At 41.0% G+C, this 25291-nt stretch overlaps 1 long non-coding RNA gene across 1 annotated transcript in view; it reads right to left on the bottom strand.

Moving 5' to 3' along the window:
* Window positions 1-3076: 3076 nt before the first annotated feature.
* LOC139078498 (uncharacterized) overlaps window positions 3077-25291 on the bottom strand; it is an 88497-nt gene continuing 66282 nt past the window's right edge. Inside the window, exons 3-4 of the long non-coding RNA XR_011531507.1 lie at window positions 4500-4674; window positions 3077-3909 (exon numbers count right to left, since the gene is read on the bottom strand). This is a non-coding gene — a long non-coding RNA (uncharacterized lncRNA). The remainder of the gene's footprint in view (window positions 3910-4499; window positions 4675-25291) is intronic.

Genomic DNA, 25291 nt, shown 5'->3' with positions numbered 1-25291 from the left:
ATAAACTGACCCTAATAACAACCCTCTGATGTAAGCAGAGTAGATACCATCCCCATATTACAGATGAGGAAACTGAGACTCCAAAAGGCTAAGTGACTTGCCCAAAACTGAAACTCCGGACTTCTTTCTGAAAGCAGGGGACCATGTTTGGCTTGTGATGTCACTCCCCTGACCAGTGCCAGGCACACTGATGGTGGTGCCCAATAAGACTTGGAGTTAAAGCATTCGCAGCCCATGGTTCCCCACCCACTGCCTCCTCTAAAAGCAAAAAAGCTGCGTCAGCACGGGCACCAATCCTAGTACCGTCATCAACCTTGGCAGCCTCCTGCCTGACCTCTATCCATGTGATGGAGGTAGGAAAGTCACCCTTGAGACGTTCCAGCTCATCCTACGATCAAGGGCAATGACAGAGTCACAAAGCACAGGAGCAGGAAGGGACCTTACAGATCGTCTAGTGACCCCACTTGGCATCTGTCTTGACCTGGCTGGCACAGTCTATCATTCACCCTAATTGGGTGGTGGAGCTGGGTCATAAACCCCTGTTTTTTGCTCTTTCCTGGAGATGACCTATTGCCCCAAACACCTCTCTGACCCTTGTGTTGTTACTAAACACCACTAAAGGCAATGGGATGTGTCTGCCACAGACAGGTAAATAGTAGGGTCATTCCATTCCTTCCTTTTTGCACCCACTGGACCTGGTACTGAAGTGACATCTGGCTTGTGTGTGCCCAGCACCCCCATCTGGTGAAAATATCCTGCTGCTCTTTTGGGAGAAGTACCTTTCCCCACTTTTTTTGTGCCTGGCTTGCCTATAGTGGTCTTTCAGCCCCTTTAACACAGGGCTGGACATGTGACACAGACTAGCCAATCAGAATGTTCCATCTCTCTCTGTAGCATGATTGGCTCAGAGATGAGCACATGGCCTACCGTGGGCCACTCAAAGCCTTCTCTGAGACTTTGCTATATGCTCACTGGTGTAAGAAGGGTCCCTTTTCCTCCAATGGCAGCAATAAAGACTGAGAAAGCCTGGAATTGCTAGACCCATCTTATCTAACTGCGTTAAAAAAGCCATCTGCAGGATGAAGCCAACGCACCGGAAGCCACCGTCTGAGCCTCCAGACCCAGCCAGGCAGGCAGACAGTTCCTGGGCTTGCCAGCTACGTGAACTGGGGCTTGTTTGAGGAGTGTTTCTGATTCTGACAACAGAAAGTGTGCTCATACCAATGCTTTGTCACTCTAATTGTTTAACAACTGTGATTGTGATTGATTGCATTATTGTCCCCAATTCTTACCCCTCCCTCTGTGGACACCCTTTGTCATATGATTTTGGAATTCTCCCCACCAAGACAGAACATATTTCCCCAGCCTTCGATTTTTCAAAGCTGAGTCGTGTAACTTCCTTTGACCAATAGAGTGAGGTGGAAGTGACAGCATGCCCAGTCCAAGCCTCGGCCTTAAGAAGCCTGGCAGGCTTCGCTCGTCCTGGTGAACTGCTCCCCACACCATGAGGAGGACATGCCCTGGCTGGGCTGCTGGTTCTGGAAGGAAAACAAAAGACACTGCCCCAGCTGTGCCCAGCCTAGATCAACCAACCTCCAACCAACTCCCAGATGCATGAGCTACATAAGCACTTATTCTCAAACTGAGGTCTTGAGGTGGTTGTTGTGCCACATAATTGACCAATGCAATGCATCTGTCACTCCTATTCTTCGGGCTTCCTGTGGATGGGAACTGCGTCTTACACCTTGTGCTCTCGCCAGGGACCAGCACAGCTACTGGAAGGAGGGAGGGAGGAGGGTAGGGGGAGACTCAGTTCTCAAACACCAGGTTTGAAGCTCTGACCTCAGGAAAGGAGAGACACACCCATATGCTAACAATGGAGCTCCATTTCTGGTACATAAGATAAACTTTGGAAATTCTGCTCAGGGACTACTCTAATATTTTGGGGCTGGTGTCTAAGGACCTATCCCACATGCCATTGTCCAGGTCCTCACTTGTCAGCCTGCCATTTCAGGGAGCCAATAACTTTGTCTTGGCCCATTTCTGCCCCCGTGGCGGTCAGGCGGGATTAGGCTGGTGAGTGACTGGGTACACAGCACCCCCACGGACCTGCCACAGCAGCCCGTCAATCACACCCAGCTGATGCTTGCCGTTTGCCAGCGAAAGGCATTTCACAGGGTCTCATTAAAGCTGGGAGAAGGATTAAGAGGCTCCTTTCTTGATTAATGACTTTCTCTGCCTGAGAGATATAATCCTGTCTATAACCCCAAATAACTAGAAACAAAATTGCATTTCTACCGAGAAATCATTCAGGACACGTGTTGCACCATGCCCCTAAGTCTTATTTTCTTTACATATTTTATCCAGCTTAAAGGCACAAGATATTCTGATCCCCCAAACCAGGAGTGTTCCGCAGTAGGTAATAGCAGTGAGAGGGACTTTCACAGGCTTTTCTACCGTCCTAAGGAGTTTATACTTTTAAAAGCACAGTCACTTTCCCGTAGGTAAAGATGTATATGGGTGTGTATAGATAATGTGAAAATTATTACTAAGATTACTCAGATCCTTTCAGGGAAATAGGCAGGCATCAATAAGTCAAAACAAAAGCTTCTTCTATCAACTTGATTGATTTCCTTCTCTGCATCTCAGTTATTGTCAAAAAATTCAGAGGAACATGGACTATTCAAACTGGAAGGGACCTTCAAGACCCTTTAGTCAAACCCCATAACCTGACAGATAAAGAAAGTGATGCCCAGATAAGGGAGGGGGCTTACTCAGAATTAGGGTCAGCTGACTCCCGGTCCAGTGCTTTCTGTTCTCACACACTGTCTTAGTCCATTCGGGCTGCCACAACAAAAACACCACAGACAGGGTGGCTTCTAAACAACAGAAATTTATTTCTCACAGTTCTGGAGGCTGGGAAGTCCAAGGCTGGCAGATTCAGTACGTAGTGAGAGCCAGCTTTCTGGTTCACTAATGACCATCTTCTCACTGCGTCCTTACATGGTGGAAGGACCTGGAGTCTCTCTTTTTTTTTTAAGATTGGCACCTGAGCTAACATCTGTTGCCAATCTTCTTTTTCTTCTTCTTCTTCTTCTTCTCCACAAAAGCCCCCCAGTACATAGTTGTATATTCTAGTTGTGAGCACCTCTGGTTGTGCTATGTGGGACGCCGCCTCAGCATGGCTTAGATGAGCAGTGCTATGTCTGCACCCAGGATCTGAACCCGCGAAATCCTGGGCCGCTGAAACACAGTGTGTGAACTTAACCACTCGGCCACAGAGCCAGCCCCTGGGGTCTCTTTTATGAAGGCACTAATGCCCTTCATGAAGGTCCACACCCATGACCTAATCACCTCCCAAAGGCCCCACCTCTAAATACTATCACCTTGGGCACTGGGATTTAATATATGAATTGAGGGGGGGAACAAACATTCAGTCTATAGCGCGCGCACACACACGCAAACATTCACACACATTTATCAAGCATCTTCTCTCTGTGAGGATTAGGGGAAGCCAGAGAAGATGCTCATTCAACATCTGTTCCAAGCCCAACCCCGTCTACTGCACAGAGGCTGGAAAGCTCCACGCGGACTCGCCTAAACTCCCTTGCAGCTCGAGTTCCAGGTGTGACTTAGTCCAACAGTCACGTGTACTTGCACACGACCTTGACTGAGAGTGAAATTGCACAGAGGAAAAGGTGCTTGCGTGAGACTTTAACTTGGGAAGGCATTACACGGAGAGAGAGAGGCGCCATGCGTCCGTTTTGCTGACAGATCCTGGCAGAGCTGGTTCAGTTGTGGAGCCAGGAGCCGGGGCAGGTGGCGTCCTCATCCAGCTGCTTTCTGACCATGGGGACGCAGCAGCTCCGTTGGCAGCCGAGTCCTACAATGTGGTCTTGGGAGTCATTCCTGGAGTAGAGCCACAAGACAGTCTCTTCAGCTATCCTCACCATCCTGTGGGCTAGCTAGACTTCCTAATAAGTCATTTCTACCGAGACCACCCAGAGTGGCTTTTGTCTGTCTGTCGCTAGAACCCTAATCAGTAACACAGAAACTTGAATTACTTAAAATATAAATCAGGATTCCGATGTTTTTCTAATCCAGATTGTCCTTCCCACAGGTAGTTCGAATTAGACATGCTTGATCTTATACATGGGCATTTTGTGAAACATTCACCCAGAGATTTGACACTTTTATACAAGGAGGTAGAAAGGTGCTAACTTGGGTTAATGTGTGATGGATCACGTGATCACAATTATTTCAATATGATTTCCAGAAGAGAGTTTCAAAACAGTTAGAATCGCACCTGAGCTCAAGCAAGTACGTGGGCTTTAATGATCTGGAATCAGGTGCAGAGTCCATGGAGACATCAGTTCAGAACTGAGTCAACAGTATGAGCAGCCAGGCCCTGGATGCAGGAAGGAGTGGGCCCAGGGCTACAGAACAGGACTGTTTCTCTGATGCACAAGCTTTCCAGTCTCCCCTCTTCTGCTATTCACCTCCACATCCGGGACTTGAGCCATCACAGTATCCAATTCTCCTGGGTGGGATTGGTCGAAGGACATCATGATTCCCAAGCTGGACCAATATGTCTCCCCTCAGACTTAACAATTTGGAGCTGAAGGTTCTGGTGCCAGAAGAGCACGGAGGTGAGACTGCCAGTGGCCACCTACCCTGAAACATGGAGAAAAGGGCCCATTTTCAGTTGGAGAGAATACATTAAGCATGAGATGAGATGGAGACATACAGGAGAGAGAGCAAGTCACAGTGGTTTTGAGTATAATTTCAGCTCGGGACCCGGTTGGTAGCTCTTACCAACCCCATGAGCTGTTACAGGGCCCTTCCTGGCAACAGGAGCCATAAACGCTTTCCTGCTTAGGCCAGTTCAAGCTGGGTTTCTTCAACCCAGAGAATCCCAATAACTGGCCATGAAAGTAGGAATCCAGCACCATCAAGACACTGGCTTCCCCAGAAAGTGGAGAGAAGGAAGATGGGTACCTTCACCCTGCAGCAGCTGCCCCTCCGAGACGAACAGGCGTCTCAGCTTCCCCAAGACCCACACTTACCTCTGCAGTGTCCCAGCACCACGGACCCTGTTCTAAGTTAATGCATTGCCATGAAAGCACCCACTCATCCACAGTCCTGCTTCCCATGGGCCAAAAGCCAGGCCCTGTCAACACCTTGGAAGATGAGTTAGCACCCGACCTTGGAAGACCTTGGGTTGGGTGGCCATTTGGTGCTCACCAACAGGGCATCCCAGGGAGATTCCAACTGAGCCCCACTCCAGGAAAGGTGGGGAACCCGTAGCAAGCCCCGTGCTGTACTCACCACTTTCCTCCTCTTTCCATGCCTTACACAGCCCAGGGTGGGGGGTGGTTTGAGGGATATTTATCACGCCCTATGCTTTGTCTCCACCCAGGAGGGCATGGCCCATACCTGGAGGACTCTGTCCTACTGAGCTTGGTTGCACACACTGCAAGAGGTTGCTGGGGAAAACGAATTGCTCTGAATGACACAAGGATGAGAAATTTGAACTTCCAGGGAAACCGAGAACGAAGGCTGGACACTGGGTGTGGGAGGGGCAGAATGGGAGTCAGATTTGGGGGTTCTCCATAGAGAAGAGATTATGGTTATTGAGGGTTTCGCAAGTAAAAGGCTCTACGCAGTGCAATGTGATCCCGGCCTAGGCCCACAGATCTTCAGTAAAAAAGGCCACAGATTTATTGATCTGCTGGTATTTCTCATGGAAACCAGTGAAGGGGCTAAGCTACATTAATTGGGGGACCCAGGCTGGGGCCAAAACAGAGTCAGCTCCCCTGGACAAGGGGAAACCTGACATGGTGCTAACATTTCTACAGGTTTGAATCCAATAAATCTTAATACAACCTAGTCAGTTACGGTACTTTGACTTCATGGGATGTAACAGTTACTTAAAATGATAAAACTAGGTACAGGGGGAAATGTACAAAGCAGTAAGTTTTTTTTAAAAAAAAACTTTGATTTGTATGTTGATTATGAATACAGCTCTGAAAATAGAGGCATAAAGACTGAAGGATGAAGTGCAAAAATAAGTCGTATTAGGGTAGGGTTATTATGGCAATTTTCTATTCTTTTCTAAAAATTTCTTAGTGTTGTTTTAAAATCCAGACCATTAAAAGAAATTGGGAAATTCTGATGCAGGCATTTGGCAAGAAGCTAATATGTACAAGGCTCTGTGAAGTGCTCCGATCTTGGTGCACTTTCAAGGAGTTTGCAGGCTAGTAAATTATTTCATAGCTAATTACCAGGAAGAAAGTGATATGTACAATGACTAGAGGAGAAAATAAACCCTCCATGGGGGCACAGAGGAGAAAATATATCCAAGTGGCAGATTGAAAAAGACATTAAGAAGGGAGAAACTCAAAACCTTCGAGCATCATTTCTGAGGACAATGGGAGTCACTGAAGGCATATGAGAAGAGGTGTGCCATGACCAGAACTGTGCTTTACAGAAATACCATGGCATCATGTGTAGAATAGATGACCTAGAAAGAAAAAGGCTATTATAGACCAGGATGAGGAGGGCTTGGCCTAGGAGAGTGCAAGGGCTAAAAAGAGAAGGAGACGAAGAAAGACACTAGAGTGCAGGTTATAGAATAGCTTTAAGGTAAGAAAAACCCCAAGATGGCAGCCTGAGTAAGAAGACAGAGAGAGAGGGCAAATGTCTGCGTAAAGATGGCAGGTCTGTTAGTCTACTCAGGCTGCCGTAACAAAATACCACAGACTGGTGGTTTAAACAATAAAAATTTATTTTCTCACAGTTCTGGAGGCTGGAAAGTCCAAGACCAAGGTCCAGCAGGTTTTGGTTTCTGGTGAGAGCTCTTCCTGGCTTGCAGACAGCCACCTTTTCAATATGTCCTCATACAGCCTTTCCTCAGTATGTGCATGAGGAGAAAGCGAGAAAGAGTTCTTCTTAGAAGGACACTAATCCCACCACGGGGTCCCACTCTCATGACCTCATCTATACCTAATTACCTCTCAAAGGTCCCACCGCCAAATGCCATCACATGATGGGTTAGGGCTTAAACATATGATTTGAGGGGAACACAATTCGGTCCATGGCAGCAGGGCAGGACTGCCGTTCCTTGGTTGATGGATGGGAGGATGAAGAAGAAATGCACTGTGTGCATGTCAGATAGTATTGGTCAGAAGAGAAATTTCTTGCATTAAAGGATGAAAGTCAATCAAGATTAGTGAGTAAAAATAGAATGTATTAAGTCACAGAATTCAGGGGAAAGCACAGAGGTCATCAAAACATTGTGGGAAAGCAGATTAGATGAGAAGAGGAAGATAGCAAATGTTCTAATTCTTGCAATCACAAAAGTGAGTTTGAACAGGAATGTAGGCTAAATCTGACCGTGTAAAACAGAAGGTTTATATTTCTGCTCCCAGCCACGGTGGAAAAAGAGGGACAAAATTTACCCTCTTGCCTGAAAAAAACTAAAAAACTGGACAAAAAATGTTTGAAACAGCAGTTTTCAAGAGACTAAAGATTATGCAGAGGAAGATAGTGGTCTTGGAGAGTCAAGAAATAGACCAGATGAACCCACAGTGGCCCAGCTTGCTGCCTTGCAGGGGTTTCCAGAGTGCAGAACCAAGAGGGAGAATGTGGGCAATTCAGGAGAAGCTTTGAGTTGAGGACACAGACCTGAGAGTCCAGGAAGACAGAGCAGCTTGGCTTCACAAGACAAAGTACCAGAGAGGAGACAGCTTCACAGAGAGAAAACTCCAGAGACCAGCCGAGGGTCCCCCAGGATCATTCAGCAGAGTCTGATCAGCACAGTGTGGGAGGAAACTACTCAAGGCTGGAGAATGAATAACCCAAAAGGAGAAGAGGGAACAGTATCCAGCACTCAACAGGATGGGGAGTGGTGCCTGTCCCCTCAGACTGGAAAAACTCATAATTCACCCTTGCTTCCATAGCGGAGAATAATTAACCCCAAACTAAACACAGCGTTGGCCCTGCCTAAAAAATCTTAAAAGAAAGACTCAAAAGGATCAAATGTTTCCAAGAAATGTAAGTACATCCCAGAAGAATGCTCCTCAATATTTATAATAATTGAAAACAATGCTCAATAAAACAAAAACATCCAGCATACAAAAGGCAAAAGTCAAATGTCTGGAATCCAATGAAAAATTACCAGGCGTGCAAAGAAGCAGAAAATTAACAGCCGTGATGAGGAAAAGAGTCAATAATTTGAAACTTACCCAGACTGACACAGATATTAGAACTACCAGACAGAACACTAAAACAGTATTAAACTGTATGTCATATGTGTGAAAAGTTAAGTAGAGACATGAAAGATATGAAAAAGACCCAAACCCAGAGACTAAAACTATAATGTCTGAGATTAAAAATACACTCAGTGGGATTAACGGCAAACTAAACATCACAGAAGAAAAGATTTTTAAACTTGAAGACCAGCAATAAAAATTCTCCAAAATGAGAAATGGAAAAAAAGAATTTTTAAAATGAACAAACTAAGAGTGAGCTGTGGGACACCTTCAAACAACTTAGCATATGTGTGACTGAGTCCCCAAAGGAGATGAGAAAAGAGGGCAAAGACCACAGAAAAAAACATGTGAACAAATCATGGCTGAAAATTTTCCAAATTTATTGGAAACTGTAAACCCACAGATCCAAGAAGCTCAATGCACCCAAACAAAAGACATGTGAAGAAGATGAGCCCAAGGTAGACTGTAGTCAAATTATTCAAAATCACTATAAAGAAAATAATCTTCAAAGCAGCCAAAGTTAAAACAGAAGAAGAAAAAGACACATTACACACACAGGAACAAAGAGAAGGATGACAGCAGATTTCTTCTCAGAAACAATGCAAGCAAGAAGAAAGTGGGACTACACCATCCAAGCACAGAAAAAAATCTCCCGTGTAGAACTCTACACTCTGTGCACTGGTTTTCTATTTCTCTTCTCTATCACAAACTTGGAGGCTTATAACAAAACAAATTTATTACCTCACAGTGTCCATGGATCATGTTGGCTATATTCACATCAGACAAAACACGTTTAAGACCAAAGAATGAAGAACGTCATTTCATAATGATAAAGGGAGGAATTCATCAGGAAAATATGACAATCCTAAATGTTTATGCCCCTAATAATGGAGTTTCAAAATGCATAAAGCAAAATAAATAATAATGATAGAACTGAAAGGAGAAGTAGAGAAATCCACAAATATAGTCAGATATTTCAATACCCCTCTCTCAATAATTGATAGAACGAGTGGGCAGAAAATCAGTAAGGATATAGAAAACTGAACACAGTCCATCAACGTGACTTGTTGATATTTACAGAGGACTTCATAACAGCTGAACACTCTTTGTGTGTGTGCACAGAATATTTACCAAGATTCTGGTCCATAAAACAAATCTCTATAAATTGAAAATTCAAGTAATACAAAGTATATTCTCCTTCCCCAACAGAACTTAATTATAAATCAATAACAGAAAGATCTCTGGAAAGTCTTCAAATGTTTAAGGACTAAACGACGCATTTCTAAAGAACCCATAGGTCAAAGAAAATATCACAAGGGAACTAGAAAGTGTTTGAAAGTGAATTAAAATGAAATACAACATGTAAAAATTTGTTAGATGCCACTAGAGCAATACATGAGGGAGAATTTATGGCACAGGACAGCTATGTTAGAAAAGAAGAAAGGCCTCAAATCAATGGCCTCAGCTTCCACCCTAAGAAACTAGATAACAAAGAGCAAATTGAACCTAAAGTAAGTAGAAGAAAGGAAATAAGATCAGAAATCAATGAAAGAGAAAATCAAACCCAAAACTGATTCTTAAAGAACATTAATGAAATTGTTAAATCTGAGCCAGACTAATCAAGAAGACAAAAGAGAGAAGACGCAAATTACCGATATCAGGAATGAGAATATCATTATAGATTCTACAGATAATAAAATGATTATAAAGGGGATATTATGATTAACTTTATGCCAACAGATTTGGCATCTTAAGTAAAATTGAAAATTCCTTGAAAGACACAAACTACCAAAGCTTAATCAAGAAGTAGTAACTACCTGGAATAGCCCTACATTTATTAAAGAAAATTGAATTTGTAGTTTAAAACCTTCCCTCAAAGAAAACTGGCCCAGATGGTTTCACTGGTGAATTCTACCAAACATTTAAGGGAGAAATAATATAATACCGATTCCACACAAACTCTCTGAGAAACTTGAAGAGGAGAGAGCACTTCCCAACTCTCTGAGGCCAGCATCCCAAAGTCTGACAGATATCACAAGAAAATAAACTACAGACCAATATCCCTATGAACATAGATGTAAAAAATCTAAACAGAATTTTATCAAATCAAATCCAACAAGATATAAAAATGAGATACTTCATGACCAAGTGGAATTATCCTAGAAACATAAGATTGGTTTAACAGTCAAAAATCAATCAATATAATTCACCATATTAACAAACTAAAAATAGAAAAACCATATGATTATCTCAAAAGACTCAGAAAATGCATGTCACAAAATCCAACATCCATTCCTGATAAAAAAAAATTCTCAGTGAACTAGCAGTAGAAGGAATTTCCTCAATCTTACAAAGGGCATCTACAAAAAACATACAGCTAACGTCATACTTGATTCAAGAAAAAAAACTGTTGACTTTTGCCCTAAAATCAAGAACAAGTCAAGGATGTCTGCCCTTACCATTTCTATTTAAAATTGTATTGGAAATTACTTTGAAAAAGAGAAACAAAGTAGAGACTTATTATAAAGCTACAGTAATCAAGACAGTGTTGCACCAGCATCAACATAAACAAAAAGATCAATGGACAAGAATAAAGAGTTAGGGAAAAGACCACATGTATAGGGACAACTAAGTTTTGGGACAGGTGCAAAGACAATGCAGTAGAGAAAGGACAGTGCTTTCAACAAATGGTGCTGGAACAATTGGATATCCATTGCAAAAACATGAACCTTGATCCACACCTTGCAATTCACTTCAAAATGGATCATAGACCTAAATGTAAAAGGAAAAGAAATAAACTTCTAGGTGAAAACAGAGAAGAAAATGTTTGTGGCCTTAGGTTAGAGAGTGAGAGATTACAAACTTTTGGGCATGATGGATACATTAATGGTGATGGTTTCATGATGTATATGACACCAAAATCACTACTCATGAAAAAAAAGTTAATAAATTGGACTTAATCAACACTAAAAACTTACTTTTCAAAACAGTCTCTCAAGAGAATGAAAAGACAAACCGCAGACTGGAAGAAAATATTTGCAAAGTATATATCCAGTAAAGGATCCAGTACACGTAAAGAACTTTCAAACTCAATAATAAGAAAAACACATAACCTATTTTTCAAAACTGAGCAAAAGATTTGAGCAGACACTTCACTAAGAAAGACATAAAGGTGGCAAATAAGAATATAAAAAGATGCTCAACATCACTGTTATTAAGGAAATGCAAATTAAAACCACAATGAAATACCACTACACACATATTAGAATGGTTAAAATTAAAAAGACTGAACTTACCAAGTGTTGGCAAGGATGTGGAGAAACTAGAACTCTTATACACTACTGGTGGGAATGTAAATAGCAATGGGATTTTGGAAAACAGTTTGACAGTTTCTTAAAATGTTAAACACACACCGACCATATGATGCAGCCATTCCACTCCCACGTATTTACCCAAGAGGACTGATCACATTTATCCATATAAATACTTACACATAAATGTTCATAGCAGCTTTGTAGGTAACATCCCCCAAACTAGAATTAACCCAAATGTCCATCAACATGTGACTGGATAATAAATTGGGATATATTCATATTCATACAACGAAATACTACTCAGCAATAAAAAGGAACAAACTACTGATACACACAGACATGGATACATCTCAAATAATTAAACTGCGTGAAAGAAGCCAGGCAAAAGAGTAAAGACTATATGGTTCCATTTGTGTAAAATTCTTTTAAAATGCAAACAATTCTACAGTAACAGACAGCAGATTATCGGTTGCCTGAGACTGCTGGGCTGGGAGGGAACAGGAAGGGATGGGATGAGAGAGTACAAACTTTGGGAAGCAATGGATATGTTCATTTTCTTGATTGTAGTGGTGGTTTCGTGGGTGTATACATATAACAAAACTTCTCAAATTGTACACTTCAAATATGTGCAGTTAATTACATGTCAGTTATATCTCAAGGAGACTATTTATTTTAAAAAGATTTGACTGAGACTAAACTTCCCTAAGTATCTCTCCTTATGTTAATAACATCTTACTGAGAAAAAAACTCATGCAGGTTTAAAGAAATGTTCACAGGGGTATAGGGGTGTTAGCTAGCTCCACCCAGAAGGAGGGTCGGGGGAGATTTGTGAGGGGGCTGTGGATGACAGACGGGGACAGGCTTGAGCCCCTTGGGTCCTGCAGACCTGTTGACAGTCTCATTGGTGTGACATGGTCAAGAAGATAGTAACCTAAACATTTGGGCATCCATATTGCCCACCTGTCCATCTGATGCCATCCCGCGTGGAAGGCAACCCTCTAGGGAGAGGACGAATGAGTCAATTGTGTTTCTAAACTCAGGTGTTTGAGGGCCCCAGCTGTCTTCTCCCCACTTCCCACCTCCACCCCGAAGTCCCTGCCCAGGTGACCAGAGTTCAGGCCCGCCAGAGAGCAGACTCCAAGGCAATCACCCTACATCTCCCTGCCACATAGAAAAGTCCCCGTGGCCCCTGTGCATTCACGGAAGTGCTAGTGCTTGTGGGAAAGATGCTCAGAGCACAGCCCTGGGCTGCTCCATCCTGCTTGATCACACCCACTCAACTGTTTGCACCAACAATAATAGTAATAATAAGAGTAGCGACAATTATTATTTTATTAATGGCAGTTAACATTTACTGATCACTACACCACACTCACATGAACGAAGCCCTTCGGTAGGCATCTTACAGCATTGTCTCATTGGATACTCATTACAAATCTCTGGGGGGTGTTCTCATTATCGCTATTGAGTAGGTGGGGAAAATGAATCTTGGAGAGGTTAGACAGCTGCCCCAAGGCCACATAGCCAATATGAGCACATGTGGGAAAACACACCCAAACACCTAACCAGAGGCCACACTGTGGTCATTCATTTCAAGCCACATCCAGAGCAAGGATGAGCAAAGGGCACCTTCAACAGGCTACCCATGGTTGCTGACATCATCAGGCAGCAGCCAAAACAACCACAGCAACTGCAGAAGGCAAATGACCTATTCCATACCCATGTAACACTAAAACAGTGTTGCTTTCAGCCCTATTTGTTGGGCTGTACAATGAGTTTTGTACTTTTCCTACCAGCTTCTATACTCATCACTGAAAATCAGGACTTTTCACATCTTGGGCAGGGATTTCCCAAGACACAGGACTTTCAGTACTAAAACTGGGACAGTCCCATGAAAACACAAAAGGTTAGCTGTTCACTCTAAATTAGCCACCTCATCCTGGACATAGCTGCAAGGCCAGACACTGTGGTGGCCAGGCTAAGTGCAGCATGGTCCCCGTTCCCAAGTGGTCACCAAAAGGCTGACATGGAGCCTTAGTTCAGCACACCCCAGCTCAGGTTACTTAGTCTCAGCTCCCTCAGAGCCTTAACTGAACTTCCTCTGACCCTTTCCTGCAAAGGCATGGGAGCTAGATACCAGGCAGATCGTTTGCAGCCATTTATAATTAATTTATGCTGCCTGAAACATCCCACTAGGTCAGTATCGTTCTTCACCCAGTTAATGAAAGGATTGATTTTAAGGACACCTTTGATCATTAAAAGCATGATTAAGACTTCCTCCCTATTACCCTTCTCAGGGAATGAGCAATGAGTCTCCCCACAGCAAAATGCCTTCAGTTGTCCCAACAAATGCACTTGCTGCAATCTTGTGTTTAATTAGTCTCTTTCTTCAGATAAAATAATCGTGTCCCTGCTCTGGATTTCATTCACAAGATCATTTACTTTGCATATGGCAGGCTTTTTATTGACTCACTCATTTATTGCGGTGCCATATGGTGCACACAGAGCAAAGCAACGATGCGTTAGGCTGAAACCCAGCAGGAGCATGGGAAAAGCCAACACAGTCTGACATCGGTCAGGCCGCCAGCTGACATGTAATTGACTATCTACTATGTGCCACCAGCCAGGCCCAGGGGCTGGGGATTCAGAGATAAGGAAGAGGCATGGACACTATCCTCAAGGCAGAGTTTTCCAACCTCAGCCCTATTGCCCTTTCAGGCTGGATAATTCTTAGTTGTGCGGGCTGTCCTGTGCATTGTAAGATGTTTAGGAGCATCTCTGACCCTTACCCGCTAGAAGTCAGTAGCACTGCACCCCCCGCCCCTATTGTGACAACCAAACAGATCTTCAGACATTACCAAATGTCTCGAGGGGATAGAGTTTCCCCCAGGTTGGAAACCTCAAGGTGTTTGCAATCTAGAAGAGCAACTAAGACAAGTACACAAATCTTCATGATGAAGGACATCACAGGATGGTAACGGGAGGAATATGGTGATTGTAAACTGCAGTGCCCTTGGGGGCCAGGATAGGAAGGCCAGGAGAGCAGTGGGGACGTGTCTAATCAGGGAGCACAATCCCACCACAAGGCAGCAGCTACTGATCAGCTCCAACCAAGTGTTACCAGATACGCTGACATTTCTAGTCGAATTCTGAAATCTGAAATCTATGTGAAATTTCTCAATTTGTTAATGCTTTCAACCAGTTCAGAAATATATTAAATACAATGTAAACTCAAAAAGTAAATAAATAAAAAGATCGAGGGTCTTATTCATCCAGGTGCCCCTTCTGTGTTAGAAAATTGGGCAACCCCTGAGGTGTCCTGGCACTGCCTCTGGCTCTCTTCTACCTCTGGGCATTGGAATCTGTTTCTGGAAAGTGGAAGGTGGTCCATATGATTGAGCTTGTTCAATGGTTCTTGGCCCTGGATGCCCATTCAAATTGCCTGGAGACATTTAAAAGCACATCGATGCACTGGCCCCACCCCAGACCAAATAAACCAGAATCTCAGGGGGTGGGGTCCAGGTGTCCATGTTTGTAAAAATCTCCCAGGTGATTCTAACAATCAGCCAGGCTGGAGAACCACTGGTGTAGGAGAAGACCCACCTCCAGGTCCTATGTTGATTAAGATCCAGGACTCCAGACTGGGAGTACTTGGTTCAAATCCTCCTTTACCAGGAGTAACTACGGGGTCTGGGAGAAATTTAACCTGGGCCTCAGGGTCTCCATCCATTAAATGGAGATAATAACACTACCTAGTTTATCAAGTTGGTGTAAAAAAAGTCAGAATCTCTAGAGGTGGGTCCCAGGCATTAGTGATTTTTATTTTCCAGATGTTTCTAAATAGCAACCAGGGTTGAGAAGCAATAATTAGGCTTTTGCCAGCTCTAACATTCTGTTAATTCCCCTTTATGTGAAGAGCAAATGAATACTAGACACCCACTAAGTCTGGGACTGAGGTGCCCCGTTGGGATCCTTCAAGAAGGACTGGAGATAAACAGCCAGATGCTGGGTGTACGCAAAGTAAACTCCAAAGAGACACAACACAATCTCCTACACACAGAATCAATTAGCTGTTAGGGAGAAGAAGTACCTTGAATATCATTTTAAAGGGACCTGGCTTGTGAGGGCTGCCTCTGCTGACATGAAGGGTCGTCCACCAAAAAAACTCAAAGAGCCCTAACATCCAAACACTGAGTATCTTGAAGTATCTGATCTAGTGTCACGCTGGTAATAATTCCATTATTCACCTGAACTTTTGTAACGAGGTGGCTAACTATGGGGCTTCCATCTGGGACACACACATTTATCATTTGATTAGAAAAGATTACCTATTTTTAGATAAAACATATATCCCCTAACAGGGATGGACAGTTATAAATAACTTGGGAAACTCTAGCTGACGCCCAAAACGTCATGATTTAGGTTGAAAGAAAAAGCCTTTCTGATCACTGTCCTTTTGTGGTCCTCAGCACATTTTTCATGTTTACTTGCTGTCACCCCAGATAAGTGATCACCATGGGTGCATCCCACTTCCTCACAAGCTAAGGCAGGAGGAAGAATTGTCACAATCAAATGGGCAGGATCAAGATTCCCCTGGCAGGGGCCTGGGGCCTTTGCCCTGCAATCAGTTAGTTAGCCCACCTCCAATTTATGTTGGACGGCTATTGGGTTAGCCACAGAAATGACTTCAAGTCAGGCCTCTGCTCAAGCTGTCAGATGGAAGAAGGTCTTGAAGGAAGCCAAGCCTCTCCTACACTGAAACAGAGCCTGACCCTTCTGTGAGGTTCCTTCCTCCCCTGGCCTTTGAAGCAGCTCAGATAGATTCTGATGTAAAAATCCCAATGACTATTGCTAGAAAATTCTGACCAAATAAGGAAAGTAGTATTGGATTAGACCTTAAAGCATAAAAGAAATATCCATGAGTCCAGAAGTTACTCCCACTTCTAGGAAGATGGAATAGACATACTTTTCCCTATTTCTTCCACTATGTACGACTAAAAACCTTTTATATAGATAGAGATAGATATAGATACAGACATATCACACACACAAGTAGACTGAAAGGTAAAGGGAAGAAGGTAGACCAGCTAAGGACCTTGGTATCCAAGAAATGACATTGTGAGTTCCTTGGGTTTTCTTTTGGCTTCATATATCCCGCATATGGAGTAGAAGAAGCCAATAGCCCAGAAATGTCAACACACACAAACAAAAACAGAAAAAAAGCCCCAACAAAAGTCTGCTCTCTCTAGCCAAAGTGCCAGGAAAGAACCAGCCCAACAAGACAGAATACTTTTAGCCAATAACCACTCTACTCCAGGCAAACACCACAGTAAAATTTTTGGTACCACCTCTACCCATGCCAGCAAAGGCCAAGAGGGGAATTTCGATTTCCATCCTCTCACTGCTGTAACAAGGTGCCCCAACTCCCCAACCCAGATGATACCAAAGAAGACCAAATAAGGAGCCCGGGCTTTTATCCCATCACTGCACAGTGGTAATGAGCCCCCGCCCCCACCCCTGCAGTGTCAGTGAAGACCACAGGGGGAGTCAGAACTTTCAACCAGCAGCAACAAGGAGCCCTCACCTCAGATATGAGCAAATGCCAAGTAGGAAACCCGGACTTCTACCTCCACCTGGCAGTAACAAGGCAGCGCTACAGCTTCCCCTACTGAAGTGATGTCAGAGAAATCCAGCTAAAGCAAAAGGTTTAAATAAGATAGAGTCTTGTAACATAATACAAAAATGTCCAGGTTTCTGCCAAAAATCACTCATCAAACCAACAACCAGGAAGAGCTCAAAGTAAATGAAAAAAGAAAATCGATAGATGCCAATACCAAGCGGACAGGAATGTTAGAATTATGTGACAAAGATTTAAAAGCAGCCATGATAAAAATGCTTCAATGAGCAATTACAAATTCACCTGAAGCAAATGAAAAGATAGAAGACCTCAGCAAGGAAGTAGAATATATAAAGAAGAATTAGAAATTTTGGAACTGAAAAATACAATAACTGAAATAAAAGCTCAATGGATGGGCTCAATGACCAAGTGGGAGACAGGAGGAAAGAATCAGTGAATTGGATGACAGAACAATAGAAATTACCTAATCCAAACAACAGAAAGAAAATAGACTTTAAAAAAAAAAAAAAAAACAGAGGAACAGAGCCTCAGAGACAGACAGTAATACAAAAAAAGACCTAACTTGATGTTGTCACAGTCCCAGAGGAGAGGAGAAAGAGGGTGGGGCTGAAAAGGTACTCAAAGAAATAATGGCTGAAAGTTTCCCAAATTTAGCTAGAGGTATGAACCTACCAATTTGAGAAGATTAGTGAATCCCAAACAGGATAAACCCAAAGAAATCCACATGAAGACACATCATAGTTAAAATTCTAAAAACTAAAGATAAATTAAAAAAATCTTAAAAGCAGTCAGAAAAAAATGACACCTTACCTTTAAGGGAAAATAATTAGAATCACAGTGGATCTCTCATCAGAAACCATGGAGGCCGGCAGGAAATGGCACAATATTTTTCAGGTGATAAAAGAAAGAACTGTTAACCTAGAATCCCAAACTCAGCAAAAGTACCCTTCAGGAATGAAGTGGAAATAAAGGCATTCTTAGGCAAAGGAAAACTAGGAGAATTTCTCCCCAGACCTACACTCAATGAAGGGGTAAAGGAAGTTTTCTAAACAGAAAGGAATCAACAAAAGAAAAAACTTTGGAACATCAGAAAGGAAGGAAGAGGGGCCGGCCCTGTGACCAAGTTCGTGTGCTCCACTTCAGCAGCCCAGGGTTTCACTGGTTCGGATCCTGGGCATGGACATGGCACCACTCATTAGGCCATGCTGAGGCAGCATCCCACATGCCACCACTAGAAGGACCCACAACTAAAAATATACAACTATGTACTGGGGGGGATTTGGGGAGAAAAAGCAGAAAAAAGAAAAGATTGGCAACAGTTGCTAGCTCAGGTGCCAATCTTTAAAAAAAAAAAAGAAAGGAAGGAAGAAAGAACATGATAAGCAAAAATATGGGTAAATACAATAAGCTTTCCTTCTCTCAAGTTATCTAAATTCCTTTTGAAAGTTGAAGCAAAAGTTTTAATGCTGTCTGATGTAGTTTTTAAATGTATGTAGAAGAAATATTTAAGACAGTCATACTATAAATGAAAGAGGATAAAGGGACATAAAGGTAAGCAAAGTTTCTATATCTTACTTGAACTAGTAAAATGACAATATCAATATACTGTGATAAGTTATATTTATAAAATATAATACCTATAGATAGCAAAACCACTTAAAAAACTAAACAGAGAGATATACTCAACACTATAGATAAATAAAAACGGAATTCTAAAGAATGTTCAAGTAACTCACAGGAATGCAGAAAAAAAGAAAATAGAGAAACAAAAAAAGAGAACAGAAAACAAAAGATGACAAACTTAGCCCTAGCATATCAATAATTACATTAAATATAAATGATCTAATATGCCAATTAAAAGACAGAGATTGGTAGAGTAGATTAAAAATATTATCCAAGTATATGCTATCTACATGAAATTCACTTCAAATTTAATAATATAGGAAGGTTGAAAGTAAAAGGATAGAAAAAGTGTATCACGCAAACATTAATCAAAAGGAAATAGGAGGAAATGCACTATATTACTATCAGCTAAAGTAGACATCAGAGCAAAGAAAATTACCAGAGACAAAGAGGAACATTATATAATGACCAAGAGGACATAGCAATCCTAAAAGTGTATGTACCGCACAATAGAGGTATGAAATAAATGAAGCAAAAGTTGATAAACTGGAAGGAGAAGTAGACAAAACCACGATTACAGTTACAGATTTCAGGACCCCTCTCTGAACAATTGATAGAACAACTGGACGGAAAGTCAGCAAGGATATAGAAGAACTCGGCAATATCAACCAACAGGATCTAACTGACATTTATGGAACTCTCCACCTAACAACAGCAGAATACACTTTTTTTTTCAAGAGTCCATAGAACATACACCAAGATAGACCATACTTTGGGCCATAAAGCAAACTTCAACGAATTTAAAAGAATTGAAATCATACAGGGTGTGTTCTTCAGCCACAATGGAGTCAAACTGGAAATTAATAACAAGAAAGATAAGGAGAAAACCTCCAAATGCTTGATAACTAAACAACACAATTCTAAATAACTCCTAGGTAAAAGAGGAAGTCTCAAGAGAAATCAAAAAGTAGATTGAACTGAATGACCATGAAAATACAACATGTCAAATATTTTGGGACACAGCTAAGGCAGTTTTAACAGGGAAGTTTATAGTACTAAATGCATATATTAGAAAAGAGGAAAAGTCTCAAATCAATAATCTAAACTCCCACCTCAAAGATCTAGACAAAAAAGAGCAAAATAAGGGGCTGGCCCAGTGGCATAGCAGTTAAGTTCACGCACTTCACTTCGGTGGCCTGGGGTTCGCCAGTTCAGATCCTGGGCACAGACCTATGCACCACTTATCAAGCCATGCTGTGGCAGGCGTCCCACATATAAAATAGAGGAAGATGGGCACAGATGTCAGCTCAGGGCCAGTCTTCCTCAGCAAAAAGAGGAGGATTGGCGGCAGATGTTAGCTCAGGACTAATCTTCCTCAAAAAGAAAAAAGAAGAGTGACAAACTACATGTTTAAAAGTCTCTACAAAAAAAAAAAGAAGAGCAAAATAAACCCAAAAGAAGCAGAATGGAAGTAATGACAAAGCTAGGAGTAGAAATAAAATTGAAAAAAGAAAAGCAATAGAGAAAATCAACAAAACCAAGAGCTACTTCTTTGAAAAGATCAATAGAATTGACAAACCACTAGCAATAGTAACAAAGAAAAAAGAGAAAAGATGCAAATTCTCAACATCAGGAATGAAAGAGAGGATGTTACTACAGACCCTGCACACATCAAAATGATAAAAAGGGAATACTGTGAACAACTCTACACAAATTTGACCACTTAAACAAAGTTGCCTACTTCCTTGAAAAAGACAAACTACCACAACTCATCCAACTTGAAAGAGATTATTTGAATAGCCCTCTAACTATTAAGGAAACTTAATTTATAATTTAAACCCCCTCCAAAAAAAGAAAAACACAGAAATCTCTAGATCTAATGGTTTCACTGGTTAATTCTACAAAATGTTTAAAGAGGAATTAACACTGATTTTACACAATCTCTCCAAGAAAAAAGAGGAGAGAACATCTCCCAAATCATTTTATGAAGCTAATATTACCCTGATACCAAAGCCAGATAAAGACAATGCAAAAAGAGAAAATTACACACCAATATCCCTCATGAATATAGACACAAAGATCCTTAACAAAATGCTAGCAAATAGAATTCAGCAATGAATAATGAGTATTATACTCTAAGACCAAGTAAAGTTTATTCCATGAACGCAAGGCTGATTCAATATTGAAAAATTGATCCATATAATCCACCATATGAACAAGCTAAAAAAGAACAATCACATGATCATCTCAATTGATGCAAAAAAAATCATTTTACAAAATTCACAACACATTCATGTTAAAAACTCTCAGCAAAATAGGAATCAAGGAAACTTCCTCAATTTGATAGAGAGCACCTACAGAACCTACAGCCAACATCACACTTCACAGAGAAAGACTGACGCTTTCTCTCTAAAACAGCATAAGGCGAGCATGCTCACTCTTACGACTCTTCTTCAGCATAACGCTACATGTTCTAGCCAGAGCAATAAAGCAAGAAAAGGAAACAAAAGTCATACAGATAGGAAAGGAAGAAACAAAACACCCTCTATTTGTAGATGACATGATTATTTACATAGAAAATGTAAAGGAATCTACAAAAACTCCTAGAACTAATAAATGATTTCAGCAAGGTTATAGGAGATAAGATAAACATGCAAAAATCAATTGTATTTCTATACACTATCAATGATCAGGTAGACATGGAAATTTAAAAATGTATCATTTTAAAATTGCTCCAAAAATTTGATAGAATTAGGTATAAATCCAACAAAATATGAACAGGACTTGCATGATGAAAATTACAAGATGCTGATGAAAGGAATTAAAGAATTTCTAAATAAAAAGAGAGATGTACCATGTTCATAAACTAGAGGATTCAACACAATAAAGATGTCAATTTTCTCCAAATTGATATATAGGTTTAATGTAATTACTTCCAAAATCCCAGTAAGAATTTTTGTAGATATAGACAAGGTTATTCTAAAATTTATATGAGAGCCGGCCCTGATGGCCTAGCAGTTAAGTTCAGTGTGCTCTGCTTCGGTGGCCAGGGTTCCGTTCCCAGGCACAGAACCACATCACTCCTCTGTCAGCAGCCACAGGTGGCTAACACACAAGAACTAGAAGAATTTACAACTATACACAACTATATACTGGGGCTTAGGGGGAGGGGGGAGGAAGATTGGCAATAGATGTTAGCTTAGGGAAAATCCTCTCCTGCAAAAAAATTTGGGGGGGGGGGGCGGGAATCTACCCTCTAAGAAAATAAATAAATGAAATTTATATGGAAAAGCAAAGGAACTCCTAGAACTAAGACAATTCTGAAAAAGAAGAATAAATCTACTGTAATCAAGACTGTTGTGACTTCAGGGCCAGCCCGGTGAAGCAGCAGTGAAGTTCGCACATTCCTCTTCTCGGCGGTCCAGGGTTTGCCGGTTCGGACTCTGGGTGTGGACATGGCACCACTTGGCAAAAGCCATGCTGTGGTAGGCATCCCACATATAAAGCAGAGGAAGATGGGCACGGATGTTAGCTCAGGGCCAGGCTTCCTCAGCAAAAAGAGGAGGGCTGGCAATAGTTAGCTCAGGGCTAATCTTCCTCAAAAAAAAAAAAAAAAAAAAAAGACTGTTGTATTGGTGACACACAAACACATAGACATGTAAATCAGTAAATAAAATAGAAAACCCAGAAATGCACCCTCACAAACATGTCCAGCTGACTTTTAACAAAGGTGCAAAAGCAATTTGATGAAGGGAAGAGAGGTTTTTAAACAAATCATGCTAGGGCAATTGTACATCTGTAGGCCAAAGAAAAGAAAGGATTTCTAATTAAGTCTCATACATTATGTAAAAACTAACTCAAAATGGACCACGGACTTAAGTGTAAAACATAGACCTGTATAACTTTTAGGAAAAAACATAGGGGAAAATCTTCAGGATCTAGGCAAACAGTTCTTAGATTTGATACCAAAAGCACGGTTCATAAAAAAAAATTGACAGATTGAAGTTCATCAAAATTAAAAACTTGTGCTCTGTAAAATACCCTCTTAAGAAGATAAAAGCATAAGCTATTCAGTAGGAGAAAATATTTGCAAAACACATATCCAGCAAAGAATTAGCATCTAGAATATATACAGAACCAAGGGTTAAAAAGACAATCTAATTTTAAAATGAGCAAGGCATGAACAGACATTTCCCCAAAGAGAATAAACAATGGCAAAGAAACACATGAAAATATGTTCAACATCATTAGTCATTACGGAAATGCAAATTAAAACCACAATGAGAATGCAATCTACACAGAAACTGAAATATAATAATGTACACCTAAAATTTGCACGATGTTGTAAGCCAATATGCCCTCAATAAAATAAAGGAAAAAAAATAAGTGAATGTTGGATTTCAAAAATGAAAAAAAAAAACCCACAACGAGATATCAATACAAACCTATCAAATGGCTAAAATCAAAAATAGTGACAACACCAAATGCTGACAAAGATCAGAGAAACTGGATCACTCATACATCGCTGGGGGGAATGTAAAATGGTAGAGTCACTCTGGAAAACACTTTTTCAGTTTCTTTAAAAACCAAACATGCAACCACCATATGACCCAACAATTGCACTCCTGCACATTTATCCCAGAGAAATGAAGACTTATGTCCACACCTAAACCTGTACATGAATGTTTATAGCAGCTTTATTCATAATAGCTAAAAAGTAGAAACAACCCAGACGTCCTTTGAAGGGCATATGGTTAAACAAACTCTGGTACATACTATGGTAAACTACTTAGTAATAAAAAGGAATAAACTATTATTATAAACAACATGGATGAACCTTCAGAGAATTATTCTGAGTGAAAAAAAAGAAAGCCAATCCCCAAAGGTTACACACTGTAATATTTCCATTTATACGACAATCTTAAGATAACCAAAACATAGAAATGTAGAACAGATTCGTGGTTGCTAGGCGCCCAGGAGTGAGTGGGGGTAGGAGGGAGGTGGATCTGACTATAAAAGGGCAACCTGAGAGATCTTTGTGCGGACAGATGTATATTGTATCTTGCCGGTATCAATGTTAATATCTCGGTTGTGACATTGTACCATAGTTTCTCAAGATGTTACAGTTGGGGGAAATTGCTTAAAGGTTACAGGAGATTGCTCTGTATTAGTTCTTAAAATTGCATGTGAATCTATATTTATCTCAAATTTTAAAATTTAGTTAAAAAAACAAAATCACGAGAGGTCTTTGAACTTTTGGAACAGGCTCAGAAAATAAGAATCTTCATTTGATGCTGTTCTTGTGCAAATAACAGATGGAAACCAGTAGTTGTCTCTGCTAAGACACGTCAATACTTTCATTGAAGGCAAATGGCAATTTCTGCAGTATCTGCTTCAAAATATTGGAGTAGATTTTAATGATTCTGGAATGGATGAGAACATTTGACAGAGGCATTGTTTTAGTTTTTAAATTTTCCCCCAAGGCACAAAGCAGCTTAACAATTCCCAGGGCATATCACTTCACCAACGTCTTTTATCCAACAATGCAGCAAGCAGGATGACTCAAGACGATACTCTTGTGTTAGGGAAAATCCAATTTTGGTGAAGTTCCAACTTTTTCCAATTGAGTCTTTTACTCAGACGAAAGAGACAGACCGTGTAATGTATTTTCAGGACCTAAGGGACCACAACAGCTTGGTTTGCTCCATACTTCCATAGGTAAGAATCTTGCCACAGGAGATGCATTTTGACTTTTGTGTTACATCATGTTGAATGATTCAAGTAAAATATAAGGCTATATAAACGTTACACACTCTTTCTGTGCTATTTCTCAGCATAAGCTGGTATCAAGGTATAAATATACAGAGGTTCATAATCATAGTGACACCCCACATTCTTAATTCATACCAAAGAAAACTATTTTGGATATTATAATGCGTAAATTATGATGATTATAAAATACCAAATATACATTGATTTACATGCTATGTTTTACTACTTTAGTATGAAATATTTTAATAAAATTTAATTTTTATGGAAAGACAGCCCATGTTCATGGACCAGACTTGTAACTGTTAAGATGGCAACTCCCCAAAATTATCTACAGATTCAACACAGTCTCTATCAAATTCCCAACTGGCTTCTTTGCAGAAACTGACAAAACTCAATTTATCCTAAAACTCATACAGAAATTCAAGGGACACAGAAGAGCCAGAATAATCTTGAAAGATAAGAACAACATTGGAGGATTGACTAAAAATCTATAGTATTCAAGACAGTGTGATATTGGCATAAGGATAGACATTTGGATCAATGGAATAGGATTGAGAGTTGAGAAACAAACCCTTTTGTTTATGGTCAATTGATTTTTGACAAGGGTGCAAGACCATTCACTGGAGAAAGAATAGTGAGTGTCCTCAAAAAATGATGCTGGGAGCCAGCCC

This window comes from Equus przewalskii, chromosome 1 (assembly GCF_037783145.1).
Source record: "Equus przewalskii isolate Varuska chromosome 1, EquPr2, whole genome shotgun sequence".
NCBI classification, from domain to species: Eukaryota; Metazoa; Chordata; class Mammalia; order Perissodactyla; family Equidae; genus Equus; species Equus przewalskii.
The sequence above is the reverse complement of the archived record's forward strand: the minus strand, read 5'-3'. Positions and strand labels throughout refer to the sequence as shown.